Source organism: Cylas formicarius, unplaced genomic scaffold (assembly GCF_029955315.1).
Source record: "Cylas formicarius isolate icCylForm1 unplaced genomic scaffold, icCylForm1.1 PGA_scaffold_6__28_contigs__length_40554024, whole genome shotgun sequence".
Classification (NCBI taxonomy): Eukaryota; Metazoa; Arthropoda; class Insecta; order Coleoptera; family Brentidae; genus Cylas; species Cylas formicarius.
Window position 1 is genome coordinate 12,553,933 of NW_026844347.1, and position 6,228 is coordinate 12,560,160.

Sequence of the window (6,228 nt, forward strand, 5' to 3'; positions counted from 1 at the left end):
AGACATTTGATCTACTACAAGACCTATATACATTGGAAAAATGATATCTTGAGATGTTAAAGGCCACGAGCAACCTGCAGTGAGAGAAGGGTGTTAAATATACAAAGGATTCTGCCTTGCCAATAGTTATATAGTAACTTATCCTCTTTAACGTGACCTAAAACAATAAAACAATAAAAAAACTATGATTATTTAAGTTTTAACAGGTAATCCTATTAACAAAACAATACAACGTAAAATTAATACAACAAATGCCAATGTTATTGACGGAAATGAAGACAGAAAACTAACAATATTTGCTTTATAATCCTTACAAACTGGTGCTTTATCATAATCGTCATTAGTATCTTGACCGATGTGTTGTGGTTCATTTTTTAAGCTTGTACAGCTGGATCAACTTTTTGTTATATCAGTACAACGTTACAGAGATCTGTTGCTCCTTTCATATGAAGAGGGATAAGGATAGTTTGTTTCCGGCCCTCAGGCCATACTCCCGTGTGCCAGTTCTTATTCCACAAACAATGTAGTATTATCACACCGGATTAACACAGATGTCTTAAGATATTGGTAGTGACACAATCCTAGCCTGTTGATTTGTTCTTTCTAACTTTCGATAGCAATACGTCCACTTCAGATTCTAGAACTGCACTGTCTGTGGTATTGCTGTCATTTAAAGGCTCCGAACTGCAACATACAGACAGGTATAACTTTGTCAAGATATGTAGCTAAGGTACCCTCTTCATCCTCGACAGACCAGAAATTCTGCTGAAATTTACAGGTAAGAATTTTGACACTATCAAAAAGTTCTTTACTATTGTTTGTATCAGCATGTTTTTCAATATGGATATTTTGAAGACAGGTATTCTCAGATTCGTATCTAGTCTGCAGGCTGAATTGTTCTAGAAATCTGTTGGTATGTGCGACTCATAAGGTCGATAATGTGTTTTTTGGAATTTCTCATCGCACTGACTCTAGAAATGTTCAAAATTTTCTAAGCTTGGTTCTTGCACATACCTTGAAATTTTGCCTTAAAGTTATAAAAATTGATTGGTGGCCTGAACAAAAGTCGGCTCTAGGAAGAGTCTTGGATTGTGTGATAGAGCGTTTCTAACGAGTATTTATCATTATGAAATGGATTTGGTTACATCAGAATGTCTGGGATTGTGTTAATATAGAGTACTTACAATTGAAAGAGCATTATTAAAGCCACACAGGATATCTGATTTTGGTCACCCATGTTCATAATAATCTATTTGTTTGGGATATTCTGAAGATATACCATTAGTTCGTTGAAAAAAGCTCGGTTGCATCCTCATCAGCCGATGAACTAGGCGCATATGTCTTGATCAGGTTACAGCCTAATATCCCAGAATGTATACGTATAAGGATATTAAACCCAAAACCAACGCCATTAATGATTGTTCTTGTTGTTTCCAGAGAGATGTACGAAATGACACAAAGAATATGTATGACGTTTTTTGGGAAAGTGAAGCCCACAAAGTCTATTCTAGTGCTCTCTCTAGGACGATTTGTTTTACAGGCTTTAAAGGGCAGTGTATATTCCAGCATTTATGCTACGGCCAGTTAAGTTAAAGTGCTTTAGTCAACGAGAACTAAATTGAATTATCAAAATTTCCTTTGTGATGCTAGTGGCTCGCTTTCGAATATTTCACACTGTTGACACGATAGAAATAATTACTCTAGCTTGTTGCGTTCTTCATCATCAGTAGGTTTTTTCACTATTTTTTGGTTAGATTGTTAACTCTGATGAAGTGTTTTCTTGTTCTCTATATGACTTAGTGTCCTGATGTAGCCTGTATCCATGGGCGAAAGCTAGATATTACAATAAATTGCCACTTTGCTTTGAGCTTCAACATCTTTTATTGCTCCCTTTACGGCGATCCATCGAAGTTTGGGGTGATCCCAATAATTAACAGTTTGTTTGTGTGTTACCAGTAGCCCCGTTACTGTAATTCGCTTCTTCTTATATATATATATATATATATATATATATATATATATATATATATATATATATATATATATATATTGTATGCCTTATTTTTAGGAATAAATTAATTAGCAAGACCTTTAGAAACATCACATAATACTGAGACATAAAATATGAATTTGTTTTTATATTTTTTGTCATGTTTTCTTTGGAAAATGCTATCTAAAAAAACACTCTGATAAGTCTAATTTGCGTTTTGGTTGTAACTGGCAACTATTTGTCTTTATCACTCAAGGTTTTCGAAAACAAATTACCTAAACAAATTACATCGAGCAACTATTGGAAATATTTGAAAATATAGGGCACAACATAGATGGATTTGATTAATATTTTAAAAACAGTCTACAGTTCGAAGCTTTATGGTGCTACTTGTACGCGTTGAAAGGTAAAATTGATTGCGTACCATATATAAGAGAAGAGGACTTTTTTTTCTATTAATTCTCAGTAGAAAAAGTTGGAAAGCAATACTTCATATAACATTGCAATTTGCTATTTTGTAGTTTAGAATATTTTAGATAATGCAATATTCAATTGCGTAGATTCAGTTCTCAAGTATTTTTAAGGTAAGAGATTACGTGTTGCTCAAAATTTTTCTTTTCGGGATGCAGGATGTTAAAGATGTTTTTTGTTTTTATGTTGTAAATACTGCCGATTTCTAAACAAAGGTTAGGTAGCTTTTAGTTTTTATGGGACAGAATTTTTGCTTAATTTAGCTGTTACTTATAGGTGTGCCACCTACAAGTATTTTCTCACATTTAAGGGCTCATGTGTTTAATATCTATTATACCACTGATCAGGAAAATTATTGGATACATTTTATGTTCTTAAATGACTGCTTACTTCGAGTATGTTTTCAAGTTGCTTTTGAGAGTAAAGGATTTTCTATATAGTTCTGTGCAATTTTTGCAAAACATTATATTGTGTCCAGCATTCTCTTACGTAGATACGGAATTGGTGCTCGTTTCCGGGAGGCCGCAGCAGGGTTTTTCTGGTTTTTCAGGGTTTCTTCTGTTACTCAATTTTAATCTGAGTGCATTCACATCATATGACGAGCGCTTCTGTTCTGTCAAAAGGCAATAGCGAATTTAAAATATATGAGGATGATGTGATGTGATTGACAGTACCTTCATATTATATCTATTCTGCAACGGTAATGTAATGAAACGGAATAAGTTTTATCCTCATGCTGATATTCGCAATTAATCATGTTGTGATCGGAAAAAGTAGACACTTTAAAATATTAATTTGTTACCCTATACCATTAGAGAATTACCCAAAAATCAGTTCTGCAATAAAGTGAAAGCTCTTCTGCTGGATGGTTACTGCTGCTACTCATTCGACAATTTTATCAATATTAATATTCGTCCAAGTTTTAATTAATTTTATATTTCTATATTGATTTGATATGATATTTGGTTAATGTAAGATCTGATACGGTTTTTAACGTCAATAAATTATAATTTTTTTATTAAGATAGAACTCTTACTAGAAGTTGTTCATAGTGAACAGCTACAAGAACATATCAAACCATTAATAAAATTTAATTTAACTAGGTTTTAGATAAGGTTGATTTCTGAAACAATTACTTTATTTACAGATATTTCAATTTTGTTGGAAATTATGTCCAGAAAAACCTTCAAGACATTGGAGCAGGCTGTTGAATATATATATTCAAAACAAATTGATGTCGATATCGCAGTATTGACCCCGGAAGTTGATGACTTGACCGATGAAGATGATATTTACTTCATATTCACTTTATTCACTTTATTGTACCAAAGAGCCTAAAAATCAATGGGACGAACTCAAAACACCTTTACGAACCAGAGTTTTCACCAATATTTTAGAAGTAATTGAAAACTCTATGAGACATAAACTGTATTTCGATAATTTTTTCACAAATTATTATCTCCTGTGTGATCTACATCAAAAAGGCATTCATGTTACTTGTACAATCCGAGAACAGCAAAATGCTCTGCAATCTCACCAAAAATTTTAGAAATGGAGGTTCGAGGCTCACGTGATTGGCGATTTGACTATAACAATAAAATTGTTATTCGCAAATGGAGCGACAACAAATGTGTCTCATTTGCTAGCAATTTACACAATCACTCCTGCAACTCAAGTACAACGATGGAAAAAGCAGGATCCAACAAAGGTATCAACCCCACAGCCACAACAAATAATTAATTATAATAAATTTGTGGAAGGTGTTGACCACCATTATTCGCTCCTAAAGAAACGTCATATTTATGTAAGGAGCGAAATGGTATTGGTACCTTTCACATGGCCATTGTGAATAGTTGCATCTCATGCACAAGGGTTAAAAGAAGATGACAATCAAATAATTTCGTATGGTATTATCGGGGGCGCCCCCCGCTAGCGTCCAAGCACTTAGGCCACCAGATGGGCCCGTTGGGCCTCCAGACAGAGCCAGAGGGCGTCCCTCCTCCTATAGAAGGTCAGAAATACCCTGCACTGAGTCCGGATCGGTCAGGGCGGTTCCGATTACTCCAAATCTTGCCCATGTCAATTTGTAAACAAAAACTGGCCATGGCTAGAAAATTGGTCGTTGTCCTCCAAATACATCCAAAACAATTGCACCAGATGACAAAGTTTGACGGAAGAAACCACTCAATTCGCAAAACGGAAAAACAACAAAGTTTGTTTTAGAAGTGATATATTTACATAATTAAAACTTACGTCGCAAGGGGCTCTTGACTGTTCCTTAACATCGTAAAAAGAGTTTTAAAAAATCGTTTTCTTATAATACAGCTTTTATTTTAAATAAGTTCAATATACAGGACTGTTCGCTATCACATTTAACATTTAGGAACAGAATAAAGAAACAAATATTACTGGAGCAGTAAATATATTTCACCGTCAAACACTTCACCCCTGCCCGCTTGCTCCAATTGTCTAAAAAATTATCAATTCAAATTATCATCATTTTCGATTCTTATAGCAGTACTTCTTTCGTCTATTGTAAGATTTTCTACCCTTGTTAGGAAATATAAGTGTAGTTTGGTTAGTTTAATAGTCAGTTGTGAGTGAACGCATGCGGCATACTTCAAATCAAACCCTTCTGTGGTGGGTTCTAACAGTGTCATCTTATATCGTGACGTGGACTTTGTACATCCAGTATAGTCCTGTTACAACATCTTCTGGTAATTGCAGCGGTATGTGGTCTGGCATTGCCTCGACGGAAATTTCGATCTTGCAGCTGATAAATATTAAGAGTTCTATTAGTTCTTCTTATAGTCCCAGCGCCCCGACGAAGTGTATGGTGATGATGTACAGACGAATCTGCCAGACATTGCATCCTGAAGTAACACTCCAGCTAATCTTCTAATTTTCCAAAAGAACGTGCTATCCCGATTTGGTTGCAGGATAACATTTTTAAAAGGATGTATTTTCAAGATTTTGTCCAACTAGCGCATATAACGGTTGGAAGAATTAAGAGCGTTTTAATAATAAGTGTAGAGGAGATTTCTAAGTGTCATAGTAGCACCTTGTTAGCTGTGTCCTCTGTCGACTGGCTATATAACTAGTTATAAGCAAATACAAAAAAGTTAATAAAACCTGTTCACCTTTCTCTGAAATAAATAAGGACTGGTTGGATTTAGTTATTCGTATATGGGCTTTATTTGCTTGTTTTTCGTTTTTTGGAGTTTTAGACCTTACTAATTAATTTAGATCATTTATTTTTTTGCTGGTCAAGTAAATTTAAATAAAAAAAATCAAAAATGTACCAAAAACTTGACGATGATGGTACAACGGTACAATGGTTCTGACTCTCGTTATGACTATGTATGCTTTTTAGTTCAAAAAGTCACTGTCAGTCACGGAAAAGTATTTCTTTTCTTCTCCATGCTCTGATGCTCTGATCAAGTATTTTTGTTTTTTTCGGGGTAAATTAAACCATTAAACAGACAAAGCATGTTTTTGTATGCAAATCGGGTGGATTTAAAAATTTCTTCAAGCCGAAAAGACTCCACTTTTTAAAATTTTGGTGTCTTCACTGTTCATTATTTGGCCGATATCATTCCAGAAATCCATTTTTAAAATTTTATTTTTGTAATGAGCATTATTGTAAACATTATAAAACAGACTGAACGAATTCTTGCTAATTTTCTTTTGACGTACTACTCATTTGGAAAAGGAATTCGTGAACTAATGTTCTTTTGCTTTCGTCTACTTTGTCTGTACCCGCCTTT